A 25,277-nucleotide genomic window follows, 5' to 3' on the forward strand; every position below is an offset into this window, starting at 1 on the left:
TAGTTCAACATTCAAAATTCAGTCAGTGTATTAAATGTCAGCCAATATCAATAGACTGAAAAAGAAACAGAGAATCATCTCAGTAGATGGTAGAAGTAATTGGTGAATGGATCTTTCACTCTGAGGGAAGCTAGTTATCTGTGCGGAGAGGCTCTCTTAGCAAGGAGCTGGTATCTCTGCTCAGTATCCTTTGAAGACCTAAGTCCTGCTATTAGCCATGTGAATAGACTTGGAAGCAGATCTTCCCTTGTTTGAGTCTTGGCTGAAGCCCTAGCCAAAACTTTGATTGCAGCTTTGTAAAAGGCTTTAGCCAAGCTACGCAGTAAAGCTGCTTTTGGGTCCCTGACCCACAAAAAATGTGAACTAAGAAATATTTAATGTTTGCAGCCACTAAATTTTTTGGTAATCTGTTACACAACCACAGATAAATAATACAACATAGATGCTTAATTGATGTGCGACAAGTATCAAGATATTTTAATGGAGAAATATGTTTTTTTTCTGTAAATCATGTCAGGACAACTGGACACCTGGCAGAAAATGAACCTGGATACTCACCTCAAACCATATGAAACAAAACTAAAAATAGACCCTAGACCTAAAAGTAAAGCCTAAAACACTAAAACATCTAATCTAAATGAAAACGTACCCAAAAAGTCATCACTGTGACTTTTGGTCATCTTAAGTAGAACATAGAAAGCAAGCATAAAGGAAACATTGGAGAAATGGACTTCTTAAAATTAAAAACATGTGCTCTTTGAAAAACAGTGTTAAAAAATGAAAAAAAAAAAAGAAAAAAACAAGCAAGGCACAGACTGGGGGAAAATACTGGCAAAACATTTATGGGATAAAGGACTGGTATCCAGAAAAACTCCTCAACTCAAAAATAAGGAAACTAACAATATAATATTTTTAAAGGGGGAAAATTTGAACAAGCACTTCTATTGAGATGGAGTCTTGCTCTGTTGCCCAGGCTGAAGTGCAGTGGCACAATCTCGGCTCACCACAACCTCCACCTCCTGGGTTCAAGCGATTCTCCTGCTGCCTCAGCCTCCCGAGTACCTGGGACTACAGGTATGTGCCACCATGCCCAGCTAATTTTTGTATATTTAGTAGAGACAGGGTTTTACTATGTTGGCCAGGCTGGTCCCAAACTCCTGACCTCGTGATCCCCCCGCCTCGGCCTCCCAAAGTGCTGGGATTACAGGTTTGAGCCATGGTGCCTGGCCTAAGAGACACTTCTATTCAGAGGTACAGATAGTAAATAAGTACAGGGACAGATTCTCATCATCAGTAGTCTATAGAAATGCAAAGTGAAGCCAAAAATAAATATTACTACCCACGTAAAGTGGCCAAACAAACAACCTGATAATATGAAGTCCTGACAAGGATGAGGAATAAGAGCAAGTCTCACATATTGCTGGTGAAAATGAAAAATAGTATAGGCATCTTAGCTAACTATAAAACCCAGTAATGTCACACCTAGTCATTTAACCAATAAGATGAAAACATTTGTCCACACAAAGACCTGTAATAACTGTATATCATAATTTATTTATAATTGCCAAAACACAGAAACAACCCAAATACCCGTCAACTGCTCAATAGATAAAAGAAATTCTGTTTCATCTTTGTAACAGAGTACTATTCAACAATAAAAAGAATAAGCTGCTGAAATATGCACAACATGGATGAATTTAAAAATCACTACCGAACCCTGCAAACTGAATGACCCTATTTATATTCCATAATGGAAAAAATAAAGGAATAGGAAGAAAAGTCAGATAAGCGGTTGCCAGGGGGTTGGCGATTGCCTAAAAGGGGAATAAGTTCACTTTTTGGCAGTAACAAAAACATTCTATATCTTCATTGTGGTGGTGGTTACGAAACTACTTATGTTTAATGAAACTCATCCAATTATATACCTATAAATGGTGACTCTTACTGTATGTAAAGTAACATAATAACTGTGAAATAAACAAGGAAATAAAGAAGTAAAATAAATAGATATAAGCAATAAAACAATAAACATAAAGATAAAATAATAGAAAAATGTGAAATCTGGATATGCAAAAATTAAAAATGTTTTATGTAAAATGCATTTTAAATAAATATTTTAAAGACTGAGAAAAATATTTGTAACTTAAAAAATGCATTAATATCTTAAATATATACAGAACTTCTGAAAATCGTTGCAAACCAGGAAAACAACCCGAAGAAAATTGACCAAACAGTAAGAACAGCCATCATAGAAAAACATTCAAAAAGCCATAGCATTTCCAGAAAAATCCTAAGATCACAGGTAATTAGAGAAATGAAAAAATATATAATTATGAGGTATAATTTTTCACCCATTTTGTTGGCAAAAAAAAATAGTTTTGATAAGACCTAGTGTGGCTGAGAGCAAAAATGTTTTAGGAAAAAATCATGGCACTTCTATTTCTCAGTATAAATTGGCACAGACTTCTTAGCAGACAATTTGGCTGTATGTATCAACATTGTAGACATATATCTTTGAATCAGTGACATCAAATCTAGATATCTATTATAGAGAAATACTTGTACAGGGATGAAAACAATAAAATGTATTTTTTTTTCAGTTTTACATGTAATAGCAAAGTACTAAACATTTAAATTATCTCTCTCTACATATGTGAATGATTAAAACATTATAACTCTATACCATGGATTGACTTGTATTCTTTAAAAGAATATTGTGTGTGTGTGTGTGTGTGTGTGTGTGTGTGTGTATGGTATAAAAAAGTTGCCAAAGATATACCAATGCAAATAAAAGCAAGTTACAGAATAATATGCACATCATCCAATTTATAAACTATGCGTTTATGTATATATGCTTATAGGTATGTAGAGATGGAGATTATATATAAGTATATAAATAAATGTCCATAGATAAGGTTTTCAAGAACTGCACGCCAAACTAATAACAATGATTACCCAAATGCAGAGCGGGATTTGGAAAGAGTATTTGGAATATGGATTTTCTTTTTTTCTCTATGTTTCCATATAATTTTACATATTTTCAATGGTTACCTAAATGCGGAGAAGTGAGCTTTAGAGAGAGGAATTTGGAAGAAATTTTTTCTATATTTTTATATTATTTTAAAAAAATTTAAAACAATCGAGTATTTCCTTATTTCCAATAAAATAATTAATAAATAAGACACAGTGCTTAACTTCAAGGAGCTCACACTCTAAGGCAAAAGGAGACATGCAACCCAACCAACAGTTGAAATGCATTGTGATGTGTCCCTTGAAAGGAGTAGATACCAAACTTCCATAGAATCATAGAGGAAGGAAGGTGTTATGCTCCCTGGAAAAACTGGGGATGGCTTCACACAGGAAATACATTTTATAAAAAAGTATAGTTCACTGTGGGAACGAAAGGGAAAGTTATTCTAGAAGAAGATAATTATACATAGTAAAGGAGCACACTCTTTGAAATCAGATAACATGTGTTTAATCACAGACTACTTTTACTAGCAGACCCATTTTAAGAGACTACCTAACTTTCAAAGCCATAAGTGTAAAATGGGAATGATATGACCATCTTTGGCAACCTAAGGAATGATGGTATCATTAATATAATACACAGAGCATAAAGCAGGAAGATTGGCTTTCAGGATGACCATAATGAGCTTAGTTTTTAATATGTCAAATTAAAGATTGTGAAGATTAGAAGAGTTGCGACTGAGGATGAGGAATAACAAATCGTGAACATACAGGATATATTAAATCATGGCAGTGGACTAACTGCCCATGAAAATTGTGTTGGCTGAGAAAAGGCCAAAGTGTGATCCATGGACCAGCAAAAAATGGCATCGCTTGGGAGCTAGTTTAAAAAGCAGAATCTTGGTCCTCACCTCTAATTCAGATCTGACGAATCAGAGTCTACCTGTTAACCTCCCCCGAGTGATGTATATGCACAGTGAAGTAGTAAGCACTGCCCCAGAGAACACCAGGTACTGTTGGTCAATTTGAGAAGAAGGCGTCAGCATGCAAGACAGATATGTAAACTAAGCAACAGACTGCATATTGCATGATATTTATAGACTACATAGTGAGAAGGGCCATGGAAACCCTTCAAGGACTTATTATTTTTCTAAGAGAAAAATCCTGATGGTGTTGAATACTGTTCTTTTCTCCTCGTTCATTCTAATCATGTTTATTGTGCTCCTGACACCTTCCATTATCCTTTCCACAGCTCATTATTTTAGTAGAAATTGTGCTGCTCTCTTCACATTGAAAATGATATTGTTTCTGTGGCACCAGCAACAACTTTGTGTTCATTCATATACACACATTAAGAAGTGGATTATCGTTAATTATGCACTAAAATGTTCTTGGCAACAGAGTAAGTGACAAAACATTTGCTTTTCTTAGAGTTCTATTAGGTGAACCCAAGTTGAACCACAGAGAAATATGACACTTTTCTTTATTTTAATTTGTATCACAAGGTCAGGATCATACAGTGACTCTATTTTGCACATTATTTTCTCTATCATTATAATGATGTTAATGGAATTCTTTTAACTAAGCTGTTTTTATCAGGTCTACAACCTATTTATTGCATATTCAGAAGAAATTTCATGTTAACATAATTTAATCTACTGAAGGTTGAATTCTATAATAAAAATATGGTTTTCTGACGAACATTGTTTAGAAGAGTTCAAATGATGTTATATTTTTACTATTTACAGCTAATTCAAGCAGAATTGGAATAAATAAAGAAAATTATAACAATATATCAACCTAGTTCCAATTATAGACTCAAGAAACACTTTTTATTAATTAATAGCATAAGTCACAAGTTACATTTTACTGTAGAAGTGATTGGAAACACAGAGCTTACTGTTAGAGTATGCATAAAAAGAAGAACCTTACAAGGAAAATTTTTCCAAAGGTTAATCCAATGCTAGTTTCAATGCTAATGTAAATTACATTATACAATTTCTATTGATGATTAACTCCAGGTCATAAGTAATTTCAAACAACCTCAGCATTAGTTTCTGGTACACAGCATACTCAGTAATTGGTACATTGTACCTACCCCATTGTTGCTTATGTAAAACTACTTGAATTAAGAGATGAGTGAATGGAGAATCAAGATATTGTTTGCTATACCAGTATTGCTATAAGTAAACTAAAATTTAGTTTCTGAAAGGTACCATAAATAGAAAAAATGCTTGATTCTTTTGTTCATTTTACAGAGACAAGCTATACTGACACTGAAGAGAAAAGGCCTTTCCATTTATTCTATATTCACTCAGTCTCTACAATGTGCTATAAAAAAGTACAAATAAAAATAGTACTATGGTATATTGCTATTCAGTTACTTTTTTTGTTGTTTTGTTTGTGAGGTATATTGATTGGATTTTTTAAATAAGTTAAAATTGTGCAGATTTCTTGGAGTCCATAATAGGGACAGAAATGAGACTAAAACCAGATTTCCTGAATCTGAATAAAAGGTTCCTCTAAAAGTTATAAAGTCCTATTTATTAGACTCCTGTTTTTGATTGGAATGACATATAGATTTATTCACAGGCACCTTATACGACAGTAGTAAAACAGGGGCTTTTTTTCTTTAAAATGTCTGTTTTCTGCTTATCCACAATGAATCTCTTGAGTTCAATGTGCCAAAGTAGAAAAAGATATTGGGTAAACGCCCTGTATGTATGTAAAACCTGGCATTAGCCATCCTGACATTTCTGAGAATCTTCTATCATATGATAATCTTCATCATAGCCTACTAAACAAATAACTATCAAAAATGCCAAATATCATACACACCCCCCCCCCACATATACACAAGTATCTTATGAAGTGGTTACATGGTAGATTATAATGCATCTGTGCACTTGCTTAACTTGATTTCTTTCTCTTGTAGGATATTTCTTTCATACTGTAATATGAAAGGAGCTAGCAGAGTTTCCATTACAGTAACAAGTTCAACATGTTAACATAGAAACAATCACTGAGAAAGAAGCTATGTTGGAGGGATGATTCCTATTAGAGTAATAAATGACTTAGATTTTCATACAAGTGTCAAATCTATCAACAAGTAAGGAAGGATTCTATTATCAATGTGTTCTCATTTCAGATGTATAAGTGACTAACTAAAATGACAGGAAGTTGAGTTTGTGCCAACCCCAGACTGGCCAAAGTCAAAACTGTGGAGCTGTGAATTTGTTATTTTCCTCTGACAACCACCTTCTTTAACTTGGACATATGCCCCTGCCTTTCACCAATCCTAGGACCTCTTCGTAGCTCTTATTTCTCAGGATTCTCTCTGGTGGCCAAATGGACATTCGCTTCCTCAGCATCATAAGGCACCACTAGTCCTTTACACTTGCCCAACCTTGCCACCCACATCCAATCAACAAGTACTGTACCTAACACTCACATTCACAGAATCAAGCTTTATTCTTACATGAATATTGGTGTAAAACCATTTATATTTTACATTTCTTATATTACTTCCTTTGAATATTAAAACAGTATTTTCTCAGGGTTTTTAAATGCCCTTATCTAAATGCAGAGAATATTTCAGCATTTCTCAAACTACATTGTGAGACTAGCATCTACAATAGCTGTATAGGAATGTACTCAACTTGTGAGCATGAGGCACAAAGAAAATTATAAACTATTTTAGCATAATCTCTAGCTATAATTTCACACATGTTGATCTTGTTTACCTATCAAGGAGAGAAATATTTTAGAATTTCTTCATTTCTTCCTGTATTCAGGCAAGTACAAGCCCAAATGAGCATCAGGGAGTTTCATATAACTTTCTTAAGTATGCTACAGGAGGTATATCCATTGTACCTGCTTAATTTAGCTAGTTATAGCACTAAGTTAGGGTTACAGGTTCTAACACATAATAGTCAGATAGCTAATTTTAGGGTTCTGGTCCAAGCTTTTCAATGCAGACCCATCACCACAAGCAATATTCCCCAATGAAGACATAGAATCACATATGAAGATCAAGTAAATAAATCACAGCCGTAATTGGAATGTATGTATGGCAACTACATCAAGTCTTTGCTCTTCATTAAAGACAAATAAAAGTCTATTTTCATTCCACATTCCAGATCAAGGCCCAGAAAATACTTTCCTCTATTTAGGTGTTTTCTAATTATGAGGCCATTGTTACAAAATTAATCCTGAGAATAAAAGTATCATCATTGCAGTATTGTCTGTTTTGCTCCCCATTATTCCCTCTATGTAGGATTTAAGTTCTAGTTATAACCCCTGCATAGAGAGTATGAATTCCCATACAAAATTTTAACTCTGCTATCTATCTACCTATCAATCAAATGAGTACATATACATATTCATATATATGGGGAGCTGAAGAACTGCAGTAAATATTACTCCAAAAGACAACATAGGAAGTGTGATTTATATGTGTATAAAAGTGAATTTATGAGAATGAACATTATCTTTCTGTATTTCTTATGTAACATCATAGCTATTCACTTCTTAATCTATACTAATTTTCCAAGGAGTCTATTTTCTTTATCAAAAGAAAGCTAAGTGAAAGTAAAAGCCGGGCCGGGCGCGGTGGCTCAAGCCTGTAATCCCAGCACTTTGGGAGGCCGAGACGGGCGGATCACGAGGTCAGGAGATCGAGACCATCCTGGCGAACACCGTGAAACCCCGTCTCTACTAAAAAATACAAAAAACTAGCCGGGCGAGGTGGCGGGCGCCTGTAGTCCCAGCTACTCGGAAGGCTGAGGCAGGAGAATGGCGTAAACCTGGGAGGCGGAGCTTGCAGTGAGCTGAGATCCGGCCACTGCACTCCAGCCCGGGCTACAGAGCGAGACTCCGTCTCAAAAAAAAAAAAAAAAAAAAAAAAAGAAAGTAAAAGCCACAGAACACTAATTTAAAATCTGATGGCTTGAGTAGAGCAAGCACTTGAGATCATCTTCCTTGAGCAAAGTCTCTCTCCAAAGGACTAACAGTATATTTGAGGAAAACCTTTACTGCCTTTACAGCCCATCTGCTCTTTAATAACTCAAGATTCTATGAATGGAAGCTTTTTAACCTTCATATGCATGTTTTACAAATAATTTCTGCATAATTTTGAGTCTTCATTATATATATTTCCTTTAGGCATTTTTATTTTGGTTTGATAATTTACGGCATAATATTCGAGGCATGAAATAGAAAATACCTTTCTCTCTTTCTAAGGTGTAAAACCTTTATAAAATAGCCAGAATCCCTTTAATGGTCTTTGGCCACAAATCTCCCCCACCCCAAACCAGGATAAGAAATTCTTCAGGAATTCTGTTTACAGATATGTAATGCATTTTTTTTTTCTTTATTTCCAGCAATAGTAATTTTACTTTGATCTCATAGCCACCAAACCATTATCCACAAGAAAGCTCATGAGCAAGGTACAAGGCAGGCAATGTCTGTGATTTCCAGGAGAAGGTCATAACCCAGAATTTTTTTTAAATAACTATTACAATGAGGAACGGGGTACAGCCACAAAAGGAATAGATATAATTTATGCCTGACTTACTTCAGCAGAATATAGTTTATTTATAAACTGCTTATGGCAAACTCTGTATGCCCCTGTTCTATGCATGTGCTGAACTGTCTTCTAGTAAATTATTTAAATTACACCTAGCAGTAATTCCTGAGGACTTTCATACTTCATTTTCTCTATTAATGTAACAGGGAAAAGCTGCTTTGCAAGGATTGCTCTAAATTCCCAGAGTGTGAGTTCCAGACTCTGTATGTGTTGCATTATGCCTGTCAAAAAACTTGTCTTCTCCTGAAATTTATTACTGAAGTTTCTCTACCCGAGCTACTCATTGAAGCTTTACAGAAAGCTCATACATGATTTAAGCAGCTAACAGCACTGAAAGAAATAGGTCAGGTTAAAAAAAAAAAAGCTGAATTTAAGCTACCTTCACTTATTACTTATGCAAGATTATGCATAATTTAGCACACTGCTGAATATGCAAGAACAGAATAATTGTTTACCAAAATATTTACTCTGAGTTGGTACCTGTGTTTTACTGAGATAAGGTGACTTCTCTGCATTTGCTAATCACTTTTGAATTAAAAAACAATGAGTGAGTTTTTGATTGGGTTGATAACTGCACAACAGTATATGTAAACAGAGATCTTGTTTAACAACTTCATTCAAGTAAAATACATGATATCGTTGTACAGACTGAGCAGTTTCATTAAAGTCATCCCATTTTAGAAAACATTTCTCTCCATTTTTTTCTTGACGGTAGTCCTATCATATACACACACAAGTGTTATAGAAAACCTCTCTATAAAATGAGCTAAGTTTTTTCTAATTTAAGCTGAACATTACATAAAATTTTCTCAAGTTTGGAAGCAAGCCAAAAGGGTGAGGAGCCACTAATATGAAAGAGCAATTTGGGTTCAAAGTAGGGTCTTCAGGTCAGCTAGTTTCCAAAACTAAGTAGTCAGTAGAATATAAGCCTTGATTGACATAACAGTATCTTTATTTGTAGCTTTTCAAAAGAATTTTTTAAAAGAAAAAATTCTGTTCCTGTAAGAGAGTGTTTGCCAGTGTTTTATTTGCAAAATGGTCAGTATCCCCTACATCAAGTTTAAAATTCCATAAAACCATCTTACTTTTTAAGTTGAAAAAATGTCTCATGACAGTGTAAATTCATTAATTCTCATAGTTTGAATAATTCCAAATTTAATACACAATATAATGTTTATAATCCTGAAAGAACTGTCATATTTAACCCTTATCCTGAATGAATTAGGGTATTGATAATAATTGTTTTTTAATAATGCAAATTTATGAAAGAAAACATAAAGATATAAGGATCTTAACACATTTAATTCAATCTTCAGAAATAGCAACAAAGTAGTCCAAATTAGAAGTGGTATTAAAAAATAGATACCAAAATGAATAGAATAAAAAGCTACAAGTAGCTTCTATTCTTTTATCTATATCTACTCTAAATAAAAGTAGATTATATATAGTTATCATACTTTAAAATGGGAAAATCTCAATATAATGGAAAAAATAAGAGAACTTTTATACAATGCTCTTTAAATTAACTAAAATTAGCAAATCCACATGTAGATGAACACCAAAATAAATTTCAATTGTATTGAGTCAATAAAATGTTTAAATAATAGAAAATGAGAAAATTAATTTGAAGATTCATAAGCTCTCCTAAAAGATGGTTATTTTATACTTTGAAGTGATAGCAGAAACTAGAAAGCAAAAGATGCATTTAACTATTTAGAAAGGAAGCCCTTTAAAGGTTTTCAGAATAAGAAGGAATTTGGCCTACATAAAAAATATTCATAGCAACTATGGCCACAGAGTTTATATATGTTGTATAAATCTATTGTAAAATTGGTAAGAAATACATTCAGATTTATTATAAGTAAATATGTATCTATAGATAAAGATATCTATATGCAGATATAAATTTACAGATAAATATGCATTTATCTATGTTTATTTATTTACACTGCAATTTAAACAACAATGAAGTGACATTATTCTATCAAGCTTGATTTTAAAATCATGAGGCTCCCTAATGGTGGGATGGCAAGAAAAGTTAACATTAGAAGTATTTATGATTCTGAACATTTTTAAAATATTCAGAAAACAAATAGAAATATTCACATTATTTGATATATAGACATTAAATATTAAAATTGTGGTCTATTTAGTAATATGTATAGGTTTTCATAAAATACATTTTTAAGCTTAAGACAAAAATATAACTATAAGAGGATTATGTCTATATAGATAGGTAATGGGGTTAGAAAAAGTAAAAAATACAATTGTGGATGGGAATCATGGTTTTATGAATAATAGTTTATCTTTAATTTTGTTTTAGCTGATTGCATAACAATTTTAATTATAGTATAAGTATTCTAGAACATTATGTCCCAAAGCTGGTGTTTGTGAATTATTTTCCATTTCAATCTCACTACCATCCTGTGAGTTAGGAACTAAGTATGCCTTTCTAAGTGGTTTGAAGAAATCTCTTTTCAGTGGATTGGTGAGGCATTTGCCCATTTAAGAAAATTATTTTATTTTCGTTGCCACTGAAAATATACTGGGCAATAAAATTTTCTAAATAAAAATTTATTTCTTAAATAATTTTTTTCATTTCTTAAATACAATTTAAGAAATTTTATTGCCCAATATATTTTCAATGACAACAAAAATAAAATAATTTTCACAGAACAAATGTTTTGAATAGGATGATACATTACTAACATATTTCAGTCGTTTTACATAAAATTTATATGACCATAACTTCTAAGTATACTCACATATATTTGATGAGGCAACGTATAGCCCTGCTGGTAGAGAAATTGCTAAATATTTCAGAATATATGGTCATAGGCTGGGCCATTTGGTGGCTTATGCCTGTAATCCCAGTACTTTAGGAGGCCAAGGCAGGTGGATCACTTGAGGTCAGGAGTTTGAGACCAGCCTGGCCAACATGATGAAACAGCATCTCTACTAAAAATATAAAAATTAGCCAGGTGTGGTGGTGTGTGCCTGTAGTCCCAGCTACTCAGGATGCTGAGGCAGGAGGATCACGTGAACCTGGAAGACAGAGGTTACAGTGAGCCGAGATCGTACCACTGCACTCCAGTCTGGGCAACAGAGTAAGACTGTCTCAAAAAACAACAATGACAAAAAAAAAAAAAAAAAAAAAGAAAGAAAGAAAAATTATATAACTATAAAGAAATAGGAAATTGGTTAGTATTTAAATCCATTTGTTCAATAATTTTTTCAATAATTTTACTGAATTGGAGGAAAATTTTTGTGAATACCTTAACTCAAAAGACATCACACATTAGATTCACTGATAAATCAAACACCAGAAGGTTTAAAGGATCATTCTGGAGAAATTTAATGACAGGAACTGCCAATATATGGATAAATAACCACATATGGATATTAGTCTTATAATTTTTCAAATAATGAACATTTCAAATAATTGATCATTTTTTATCACAGGTTATCAAATTTAATACAAGGACACAGTCACAAAGTGTATGAATCCCAGTGAAACTTTTCTTAAAAATTTTGTGTTCAACAAAAATATACTTTAAAAACCAGCCTCATATTAATAAAAATCAAGTCTCTTAAGACAGCATATTAATCACATTTTTTAACTGGCTGGATATCATAATCAAGAACTTCCATATTAATTTCAATATTTCTATACAAATACAAAAGAAATCAGTTTGTATTTTTATAATAATTTTACTATAATTTTTGCCTAATTCTCCATTCAAGTCCTTTTTTAAAAATTTTTTATTCAAAATGTTTCTTCACAATTGCTTTTGCTTTTTGTTCATACTTATGTAAAATGGAAGAGAGTAGAAATTTGAAATTTTAGCTAAAGACATAAATTTTATGACAATTTTTTTATGTTTTGTTAAGAAATTACTGCTTTCTTTTCTACAAATTCAATCTCCAAAGAATGCTTTACAGGATTTTCTTCACGTAAGCATTAGAAAGTAGCTACGATGTCTGATTTGCCTTCAGGAGAAGGTCATCTTACTGCATTGGATGCTTAATGCTACTTATGTGTTATCACTTAATTTTGTTTTTTTGGGTTTGTTTTGCAAAATTCCTTTGAAGAACACACTCTTTCTACCTCTTATAGTCATTTAGAAACCAAGGTCAAATTGAGTAATTTTCTGAAAAAAAGTGAAGTATATAAAATATCTGAAAACATTCCTCATTTTTATCAATTCATATTGCATTTCAGCTTGACTTTGCTGCCTCTGTTTCATGTTTTTGTATTTGTGTAATCTTCATGGTCGCTTGAGCTACAAATTTGTTAGTATCCTATCCAAGAATTCTTTAAAATCATGGTATCTGTTGATCCTCTTTTCTTTCCTGTTTTAGCTTAAAATCTAGTTAAATGTATAAACATGAATTGACCTTCAGAAATTTTCTTCCCCTCCTTTATACCAGACTTGGAAGTGAAAATTCATGAGGAAAGGGCAGCATATTCAATCAATAGTGCTGAAAAATTTTAGTTCATTCATGAAAAAATGTATAACTCTTGTTTGCACTAAAGCTAACAACAGGTGTACTAAATGCTATGAAAAACAAAAATGTAGTAATTTTTGTAGAAAATTCCTAAGAATATTGCATATTCACTATCTCAAGTAAAAAGAATTGACAAACTGGCAGAAATATATGTAAAGCATATACAAGACAGAAAATTAGTTATCCAGAGCATATGAAGAATTCATAGAAAAATACTAAAAATAAAGCAATAGTTTGAGAAGGCAATTAAAAATAGAGGAAATCTGAACCTCTCCACCTCTTCTCCACTGTCCCTAGTAATCAGGAAATGGTCCAATAGGATATAATTTTACACCCAATAAATAGAGCAAGAAAATCGAGATTCTGAATATATCAAGTGTTATTGATGATATAAACATTACAGTCACATATTTTCAGCTGTTTGGAACGTTCATTGTTAAAGTCACTTAGGGGACAAATTTAACAATATCTAAAATAGATAAAGGTTCAAATTCATAGCAATTTCAGTCAAAGTATATACGCTCTAACAACATTTTGACATTTGAGTACAAGAAGCTTATAACATCACTGTTTATTTCTGAGGGTGAGTGGTATAAAAAGGATATTTATTATATAATTTATATTTTCTAATGCCTAATACATTTCAAATTACAGTAATACAACATGTTACATTTATATTCTAACCACAAATTATCACAAACACACATCAGCAGATGCAATTAATATGCATTCTAGTATAACACATGTATAAGGAAATTCATACTTTAAGCAAATTGGTTAACAGAAATAAAGAACCAAGTTCAATATTTTCCCCTTATTAATTAAGACCAAGTCTCCTATTTTGCCCTTTTTAAAAATAATCTTTATTAGGAATAATCAATCAAATATTTATACCAAAGTTTGCATTCTTATACTATATTCAAGCAGAAATACAAAAGGGAAGTTATTGCAGTTTATTTCTAATCTGTGTGCAGTGGCAGTTCAGTGTTTTGCCCTCCTTACAGACTGAATCTTAAATTCACAGTGCTGCTTTCTGATTGGAAGCATATTGTGTTATTTTAAAGGCCTCATAAATCAGGCAGAGTAATCCCGCTCATTCAGTAGTCTTTTCTAAATCAAAATAACTTATTCTAAAAGAAAAATAAAAAGAGGACAGTGGGGCTGTTCATTAAAGGATTATTAATAATAATTTACATAAAATGTTATTCTTGGCCGGGCGCGGTGGCTCAAGCCTGTAATCCCAGCACTTTGGGAGGCCGAGACGGGCGGATCACGAGGTCAGGAGATCGAGACCATCCTGGCTAACACAATGAAACCCCGTCTCTACTAAAAATACAAAAAAAAAAATTAGCCGGGCGAGGTGGCGGGCGCCTGTAGTCCCAGCCACTCGGGAGGCTGAGGCAGGAGAATGGCGTAAACCCGGGAGGCGGAGCATGCAGTGAGCCGAGATAGCACCACTGCACTCCAGCCTGGGCGACAGAGCGAGACTCCGTCTCAAAAAAAAAAAAAAAAAAAAAAAAAATGTTATTCTTTTTTCCAACTAAAGTGGACAAGTGACCAGTTAACCACAATGTGAGGACTGTAGAATAACACCATGCTTACATTTAGGTTACTGTTTTGAGAGCCCCCAGCTAAACTGGGGCTTCAGTACCAGAGCAGTTAGCAACCCTGCCTTTATAGGAAATGATAGGGAGCTGCATGTGGGTGTACAGTGAGCCTTCTGTGGGATACTTCTTTGACCTGGCAGATGACCCAATACCTAGTTGTCCCAACTGTAACCGGGGGTCCCTCACATGGGAAACCTGTTTATATTAACTAGCAAACGCCCTTGTGGCTAATCTGACTCATGTCTAGTTTATGCCTGCCTGGCCAATGCTTTGACACTGGGAGCCCAACTTTATCTGCCCACCCCCCTTCCCCCATGGGGAAAACCTGGCTTGGAATAACCCCTGGTTCTTCAGATGGAAGGCACAAATTCAACTCACCACCGCAATACTAAACAAGTTCAGGGTTTTACTTACAGATTCTAAGCAGGGAGGGCACAATGAGTCAGGAAGGCAGTCCTTCATCCCTGGGTCATAGGAGGCAGGGATGAAGAGTCAGGCAGAGATAGAGGACAGAGCACATGGCAAATAGCAGTACATATAAGGGAATAGGGTGTAGTTTTAAGTTTTTAGGCAAATGCCTGAAGGGTATGTTTAAAGGAAGTGGTGGGAAAGCAAGGACACTAGTCTGCTAGGCAGAAGAAATGACTCTAAGTTCTTATCTCGGGTCACTGGCTTGCCATTTGGTTGTGATATTCTACTTCTAATGCCTACGCAGCAAACTGTGCCCTGTTGTTCCTGTTACAGTTACTCATGTGAAATATCTTGTTCATAATTATGATTTTCATGTTGGTATGCTATGTAGGCTAGAAAGCATGGTGCTATTTATTTTAGATTTATAATCTCCCCAAAAAATATCATACCTTGCCTCACTATTGACTATCATTTGTGAGGTAATTTAAGTAATATAAGATCCCTTCTAACCAATCTATTCATTTATTTTATGATTCTGTATAATAACCAAATCCTTAGTTTTAACTGTCAGAACAACTTTGTGTTTCCTCAGCCTTAATTCAAACTGCTTTTCCTTCTACTTTAATGTGAACCACCTATCTGGTAATTTTTAATCAAAATCCCTAAATGCATTTAGTCATTACTACTTTAGTTATTATTGAGAAACTGTATTCTGTGTATGTATTAGTCTGTTCTCACGCTGCTAATAAAGACTTATCTGAGACTGGGAAATTTATAAAGGAAAGAGGCTTAATGGACTCACAGTTCCACGTAGCTGGGGAGGACTCACAATCATTGTGGAAGGTGAATGAAGAGCAAAGTCACGTCCTATATGGCGGCAGGCAAAAAAACATGTACGGGAGAACTCTCCTTTATAAAACCTTTAGATCTCATGAGACTTACTCACTATCATGAGAACAGCATGGAAAAGACCAGCCCCCATGATTCAATTACCTCCCACCACGACCCTCCATGACACGTGGGAATTATGGGAGCTACAATTCAAGACGAGATTTTGGTGGGCACACAGCCCACCAGTGTGCTATGGTAATTTGATAATAGAATGTCAAAAATGAATATAATCTCTACTCTGTAGAAATTCAAAGTATATTGACAGAAGAATAGTCAACAAACAGAAATTTCAAGGTGAGTGAGACCATTGCAGCATAGGGGCAGGAAGAGGCAATCCTTGACAGGCATCTAGGGCAGTTTTAGGAGGCTTTCTGAAGGAGAGTTCATCAGCTTGAATTGAAGAATGAGCAAGAGTTAGGACAAGGGTTAAGGGTGAGGTGGCAAGGGGTGGGGCATGGTGGAGTCAGGTAGGGAAAAGCTGTTTTAGACAGTAAGGGCAGCCTACTGATCAGTTTTGATTTGGAAAAAGCATTTATAACTGAGCTGGGTTCTTTAGTTTACTATCTCCATCTGGAACAGCAAATAAATGGACATATACTGTTGTATAACATACAAAGCGGGCCATTAATTTATGTCTTTCTCTTCATTCAAAGTGATACAAAAACTTTTATTGCAGAACACCCACAATTTACTCCACTCCAAATTCATCAGTGTTTTATTGAGGATTTAGATGCTTTAAACATGCTAACAGCCAGCATGCTAACTATTTGCTAGCTGAACAGTTAGCTAAACTATATAATTTTCTTACATCTATTGAAGCATATCTGCTGCTATGAACTAAATATGCTTCCCCCAAAAATTCATATGATGAAACTTAACCTCCAAGATGATGGTATTAAGAAGTGGGGGCTTTGGAGGTAACTAGGTCATGAGGGATGAGCCTTCATGAATGACATTAGTACCATTATAAAAGAGGTTTGAGGGCCTTTGACTTCAGCCATTTAAGGACACAGCTAAAAGGTATCATCCATGTGGCAGATAGTGAGCCCTCAGGAGACACTGAATCTGTTGACACCTTGATCATGGACTCCCCGGCCTCCAGAACTGTCAACAACAAGCTTCTGTTTATAAATTACTGAGTTATAGCAGCTTGAAATAACTAGCATACCAACTATCCTGTAAGTTATTAGAAGTTATGCATTTCATTTTATTTCTAGCTCACCCTCAATATCTAGGAGAATGCTTTGGAAATGGTGTACACTTAGCAAATGTGCTTACTTACAATCAGTAAACAAACAAAGAAACACAAAAATATAATTACCCTACTCATTAAGATTCTAATAAGAAAATATTGGCAATAACAGCTCCTTTAAGTTTTTATTAGTAAGCAGAGATTATCTTACCAATACAGTGTTTTCAATTATGGGTAATAAAAAATCAATATTTCATTAAATATTAATGTTCCTACATATAGAGAAATATATATGTCTCTCGGGTACAAATATAAAGACATGAATAATGAGTCTTTATATAAAGTTATATAGTTTTTGTACTAATTGTTAATCACTAAGGCCCTTTAATGAATCAAGAAAATGCAATGTAATTTCTAATATATTTTCTCTCTATTACGAATTTTTTATTACTAGGTTACTTTGAGTTCTATAGGAGTAAAAAATAAATCCCAATATTCCCAAATAATGTTCTTATATTATTTAAGATTATTTTAGCCCCACTTAATAGAAACCAAGCTTTCATTAGCTTCACAAAAATAGCAGTCGGTGGAGAAGGGGAGGTTTCCTGACTCAAAGAGTTCATACTCAGAAAGAAAATCTAAACTACTGCAAGAAGCTCAGGGATTTGGTAGACCTTGGAGGCTATGAGAACTAAAAATTTTAATGCTTCTGGGCCACTGTCTTCATTTATTTCCTTTCAATTCTTATATGTTATTAGCATACTCTTCATAGACCTCCACTTTCCATGTGCCCACTGACAGTTCCCAAGTTTTACATTTTATAGCATTATCCACCAGAGGAAGAAAGAGTCTCCATTTCAATTCCCAACTTTCTAGGAAATGGACTATGATCAGGCAGATCTGGATCAAGCATTTACCCCCAGATTAACAGTAGATATAGTGGATCAGGTTGAGTCAAGGAAAAGATGTGGAGGGGTCACCTGGTATATCATTTGGGGCAATTCTCAGTTGAAGGTGAGCAAGCTAGCCATTAGCATAATTGTTAATTTCATTTCTCTTCCACTTGTAATAATAAAGATTATCCAGTTGTTACTTAGTGAATGTCAATAAATAATTTCTATGTTTTTCTTTTAATATATGGGATAAACATTCTATATTGAATGTATTATATATTTTCTGTATCACATTAATGCACCAATAAAACACATGATTCATCACTTATTAGGATCTCTAAAGCCTACTCATATTAGAGTATTAATTACATATGTCTCTGAGTGTGTATATATATGTGTGTGTGTATGTGCACATATATATATTTGTCCACACACGCACACATAATGTCCAAGGGAAAATTAATGTTGAAAAACCATCCTAGATATTATTGGTGATGTATAAGGGAAACCATGCAAAAACAGGTAGGCCAGAGTGTCTTTCAACTAACCAAACCTGTCACAACGAATGCCATTAGTCAACTGTAGGAGGAAACCAAAGACTGTCTATAATTCAGCCTCCTGTATAAAGATGTTGTTAAAATGAGATAACAAGCTTTGGTTAGGTCAACTTGAAAATTCTGCACTGATCAACATTTGTATTTTTCATTGTAAATTGATAAATTGTCATTTGCTGTTTAATGTAGCATTCTTTGTGAGCATGATAAATGGGTATCCAGCTGTGTGGAGCCCATGACCTCTGAGTGTGCTGACCTAAACATATTTGCTGATCCTGAAAGGCTGAGAACCAGATCCTGGAACATTGCAAGTTTACCAATGGAGAGACAGAGATGTTGGTGATCTCTGGGTGGTCAGCCTGGGTAACTCAAGTCAGTTCTCTGCCTCACTGGACAATCTTCAAAATGCAAAAGATACATTCAATTTGATTTGGTATCTTTTCTATAAATAAAAAAATTAAACAATTATTAAACACACATTTCCAGAGAAAACAACAGAGCTTCCCCCATCATTTTTGTTTGCAACTGATTTCTAAGGAAAAACATTTTATTTGCTTTTTAAGAAGACCACAATCTTCTTACAATGTCAGCATCGGACCTCGATATTTCATTCTGCGTTTACTGTGCACACTCTGTTAGCTGCAAACATATATTTCTGCCACGTTAAGTTTGTATACATGTCTGCTTTTCTATATAATGGAATGTTTATGCCTCCAAAGGGTTTCAAATAGCATAACTTTGGAATAAAAACTTGCAGATCCCCTAAGTGACTCTAAACAGGATCAGGCAAAGCTTATGTAACCAAACGAATAATCTTAATCTCATTTAGTCTTTTTATTCCCCCTTTTTTTAAAAAAACTATTCTTAGTAAAGTTATAGAAAGCAGTACTGGCAGCAATCTCATTGCCATGTTATCATCGATGAAAAAGGAAGTAGGAATCAGTCACTGATCATTAAATCTTTTTATAATCCACTAAAACATTGCAGCTGATTTCTCTAGCCCTATTAAGCTCTTGTATTTAAGTTTCTGTTAATAAAACACATCTCTCAGTCATAACGCAGTTTAAAACTAGTACCTCAACACTAGGCTAGACTTTAAATAATATTTAACTTTCATATAAATACTATGGTAGATTTTACCTTGAGTCATTTATTTATCTGCATTGTACTAATTGCACTGGTGCAGCTCTTCAAACGAGTATTTTTATTTTCAAATGAAATCAACAAAGTAACTGTATGCATTGAAGAGAAGCATTATTTATTTTCACATAATTATATCATTGTGCTTAAAAATGCACCTCTACAGGCTATAGCAACAACCTATGTGCAGTTAAATCCATAAGTTGCTGACATCAGGTCCTTTATTCCACTATTTCTCTACCTTGAATTATCTCCTAGTCCCTCTCTATTGATCAGTAAGCGTACTTTTCTTCCCCCAAGTACCAGCTGAATCTTTATTTGGTTGAGATAAGTTCATGACACCCACAGCAACTGAGACCATCCCTTTATGAGAATGTATACACTATCTGCAAAGCAACTCTTCTTCACTTATCTCACACTTACATATACGGCTTAGAATTGTTTGCAGACTGCTTCAATTGTGTGCCATTCTTTCAAATACTATTGTCCAAAGTTCTATATCTCCTACTTCTCTCCTGTGGATTACCTGTATATTCCACAGCAGATTAATAATTTATTATTGGCATACAGCGTAGTTATTTACTATGAACTGAATTTTTTTTACATGTTCTTTTTATTTCTAAATCAATTTATAATTTTCCATGTCTCTAGCTAGGACCATTTGCATTTTAGTCTTTCTCAATCCTAAAAATAAAATGATATAAATCATCAGGTTACAAACTTTTTGAAATAAAATAGAGTATTATATAATGCATGAATAATCCATAAAACAGAGGACCAGACTTTATTTTTTATTCTGATCCTTGTTCTCCAGGAGGATATAAAGATGTCAAAGATTCCAAATAAATATTTACTAGTCAGATGAAATGAAACAGGTTTAACTGTGAACACGTGATTGGTCTGTTAAAACTGAATTTAGGAACTACAAATTATAGTTACTTAATTCAAATGATACTGTTTCAATTTCTGCTTGCAATATATTTGTGAAGTCCCTATAGTTTTGTTTAAAATATATATCTTGGGGCTGGGCGCGGTGGCTCAAGCCTGTAATCCCAGCACTTTGGGAGGCCGAGATGGGCGGATCACGAGGTCGGGAGATAGAGACCATCCTGGCTAACACGGTGAAACCCCGTCTCTACTAAAAAAATACAAAAAACTAGCCGGGCGACGTGGCAGGCGCCTGTAGTCCCAGCTACTCGGGAGGCTGAGGCAGGAGAATGGCGTAAACCCGGGAGGCGGAGCTTGCAGTGAGCTGAGATCCGGCCACTGCACTCCAGCCTGGGCAGCAGAGCGAGACTCCGTCTCAAAAATAAAAATAAAAATAAAATAAAATAAAATAAAATAAAATAAAATAAAAAAATAAAATATATATCTTATATGTACAAATTCTGGAACCCTAGCCTTGTGTTTCTACAAAACCATTACATTCATATATTTAAGTTGTGTTAATGTCTTGCTAAAATTTAGGTTGTACAAGTTGTTTTAAATTCTTGTTAAAATCTGCTGTCAACAAATAATTTTAAAGAAGAAACAAAGTGAGTAGTTATCAAGGATGTCAATAAACATAAGACTTAGGCAAGGACAAATGAGTCAGTCTTTCAGCGGTATGAAGCACTGAAAGTAATGGCAAACACTGCAATTACTCTTTCACCAACCTAATATGCTTTCCAATATTTGTTTTTAGATGTATAGAAGCTGTATCCTTAGGAAGAGAAGTGTAGGACCTGAAAACAAATCTGAACAGAACTGGTATAACATAATCAGTTCAATATTTTCTGAATTTGGTCTGCATATTTTGATTTGGCCTCTATTGTAATCTATTCGAGGTTTGGAGAATTAAGTCCTCAGTATTTCACAAGGTAATGTATGAAGAGTTTGGATTCGTCAGCTAGATCGTCTGATTTGAAACCTGTATCTTCTACTACTTACTAGCCTGTGAACTCGGGCAACTTCCTTAGCTTCTCTGGGCCTCAGTTTTGTCATCAGTAAAATGAAGAAAAAAGTGTTTTGAGAATTAAATGCTTTAATATATTTAAAGTGTTTAGAAGGATACCCAGAATAGAATAGGTATTCAATACATGTTATTATTATTATTAAGTTTTCATAAAAATATAGCTTTGCTCTTGTTCTGGAACTCATGGTTCAGTGTATATAATAAAGAAAACTGCAGAAAGATCAATTCAATCTTCAATGATTCCAGCATTGCAAAAGCTAAATAAGTTTCTTCCTCAATAACTGCTTTTCTTGATATAAGGCACTCTTAGTGGGTTATGCTTTTCTCTATAAAAATTCTTATTCACCAGCGCTTTCTTTCACACTCTTAGGGAGGCTATAAAGTTAATACAGAACTGGCATAATGCTCAAGCTTATAATGACTAGACCTCTATGCACAGGCTAAGAGAAAAAAACAACCTCTCTTCTGTGTTAGAATATGCTGTTCTTTAGTCTCTTTGCCTTGGCTTCTGATTTCTGCCTGCCTTCACGGCAACCTGACTCCACCCAATCTGTGCCTCAACTCCCTCTCTTCCCTTTCTTGCACACTACATACCCTCTTCTGAGGTCAAAGGACAAGCAATAAAATTACAGCTATTTTGTGCATTAATACAGAGGACACTAATCATCTTACTGTTATAATAATCAGATTTTTTTCAATTATTATCTGTGATATAGTCATCACTCTAAAAAGTTAAAAATCTAATTATAAAGCTGTAACTTATTCAGAATGATAGATTCCCAGCTTCATATATTCCTTTGCAATTACTTGATAGAAATTTTTCCAAGGAATATTTAGTTAACTTGACATTTTTGGAAATTTCCCTACATTTGTCAATATAGGGAAGAAACAGCTATGTCTAAATAAGTGACTAATAGTTTTGGGTTTTATGGAATTTTGATTGTCCCTATGATTTCTATTCCCATTTCAGTAAGTAGTAAGGAGAACTTCCAAAACAGCGTTTGTTAAAAACAAACAGTAAATGAGGAAAGAAAGCCAGAAAAATAAATATATTTAAGAAAATCAGTAACAGTGCAGTGCATTGCAAGCCGTCACACTGTGTTCTGGATTCCAATGCTTTAGGGCATAAAAATTTCTCAGAAACTTACTTTCCATACTATCTATTCAAATATAGCAAGCAAATTGTCCTATTTTAAATGGGATCAAGCAACGACTATGTGTTTCTGGATACATTTACATACAACCAGGACATGAATACACCTAGAACCAGCGGACATGGGTATCTGCTCTTCTTGTGGGCTTACAAATTAATCCTTAAGCTGCTTGGGAAAATATGATAACTTATCTTCAAGCTACTCAATACTATGCAGCTTTCCTTCACTTCTTTTACATATTTGCCTGTCTTTTTTTTTTTTTTTAATCATTCTTTGGTCTAAGCACTTTTCATTATTATAAAACGTAGGAAGCATGGAGTGAGTTATGAAAAATAAGTGGTAAAACTAACAAAGATCAATATTGTGTTTACCAACATAAGTGCCGATGAAAAGCTGACTCCAGGTGAAATTAATGATTAACCCTTTGAATCACTAAGTGGAGGCAGAAGAGTGGCTGGAAGCTGCAGAAGGTTCAAGGTGAGAAGTGGCAGCAAGACTGTATTCAAGTAGCAGTTCTCTGTAAGCACTTCTAACGAATTGTCTCAATTTACTAGAACAAGACCTGTTATCTCCAAGCCTCCTGTCATTTGTTGTGATTTGTTTTCTCATTCATGAATATTCACTTTTGAACATAGTTCTGTAAGCACAATGTTATACTCTTTTTATTTAAGAGGATGCCCCCCCAGAATCATATGTGCATCAGACCCCACAACACCTGGATCTGTCCCTTTCTCCCATATTGTCTGATATTTCTTTTGATAATTCTCCTTCCTGCTGTGGTCTTATTTGGTATTTGAATAAAAAGCTTATTTGTACTAGCAATAATAACAACTACAAACCTTTCTATAAGACTGTAAAATTTCCAAAGCATTTCACACATGTTATGTGATGTGCCCTTACAGCAAAATGTAGATGAGGGGGATATTGACATGACTCCTCTATTACAGGTGAAAAAACTTAGATGCACAGATGTTAATTAATTCATGAGTAGACTTTCCACTGATCTCAAGTTAAGAACAGATAAAGGGGTGGATCAGTGCTATTTTGACAAGATCTTCCATTGCTAAAAACTGCATTTTTTATTCTGGGAGAAATAAGGTCAAAATTAAATTGGGAGAAACTAGGTTTTGCATATTTACCAATATTTACCCTACCCTACACAAAATGCATACCAAATAATACTAGATGACTAAGTAACAAGAGAACTGAAAAGTCAAAATTAAACATATCAAGTTAATATATGTGCCTTATTAAGAATTTTTAATAAGGTACCCACAGTGTAATTTTAAGGTTTTTTTTCTGTTTTTGTTTTTGTTTTGAATTTCAACTAAATGACAATCATTGTTATTTTTTCATAATAATTTAAATGATTTCAAAATATTTTATAGCTTTTATTTTTAAAATAAGCTGCATAGCTGCAGAGCCCCATATAGAAATAGCAGCAATACCACACAAGGTGGTTAAACAGCTTATGAATTAAGCTCCATATAAGCAAATTTCCTTGTAAGTAATTTATATTGTATGGTAAACTTGTATCCAACTAGAACAGCAAATTAAAACATTAATCACATCTGTAAAATTTAGGGCCTTGTGCATACAGAAAAAAATATTAGGGAAATACATTTTCTTGTATTGCTGAAATAAATATTCCACATATGGAAGCCAGTCTAATCCTTCTCATTATAGTGTGGATGAAGATGAACATTAAGCCCATATAACATTTCTTCCTGAATTAGTCGATAGCTCATTTTAGTAGGTAGCACATATTTCCAAACCTGAAATGCCCATGTTCAGTCAGATTTGCAGTCCCCTTTTCCCTCGCTGCTCAGGCTTTCCATCACTGTTAGGTAACCACTGTGATTATTCCATATCCCATCCTGATGAGATGGCAAAACAGCTACAAGCTTTTTCCCTGCATTAAGCAGGTTGTAAGCCATGGAAAACTAACTTGCCCTGAAATTATCAAGCATTCCAGCACTCTGTAGCTGCACCAAGGCAGGCAGCCTGCCAAAACACATACAAGACACCAGCCCCTATTCTCAAGCACATTTTAATCCAGCTGTTCCATACAAAACATCCAGCATGCTTTGATTTACTGCTCTACTTAATTAGAATGTAGAGTAGGGGAGACCATCTTTCACACAAGATAAGCATCATGAATGATATTTTAAACTTTATCAAATGTGATGGTGGGTTTTTGTTAGTTTGTGTGTGTGTGTTTTATTCTTATAATCAGATATTGAACTGTGTGTGCAATGTTGCTGCATTTCTGGTATTGGCAAACTGAACTCAAACATGAAGGTTGACTGTATGGAGAAGAAAGGAAAAACAAACCTATTTCCAATTGCCATTCTAGATACAATCAAGGCAGTGTCCACTTCAAGCTCTCCATCCTGCAATGAAAATGCCACTGAG

Source organism: Macaca nemestrina, chromosome 5 (genome assembly GCF_043159975.1).
Source record: "Macaca nemestrina isolate mMacNem1 chromosome 5, mMacNem.hap1, whole genome shotgun sequence".
In the NCBI taxonomy this organism is placed as follows: domain Eukaryota; kingdom Metazoa; phylum Chordata; class Mammalia; order Primates; family Cercopithecidae; genus Macaca; species Macaca nemestrina.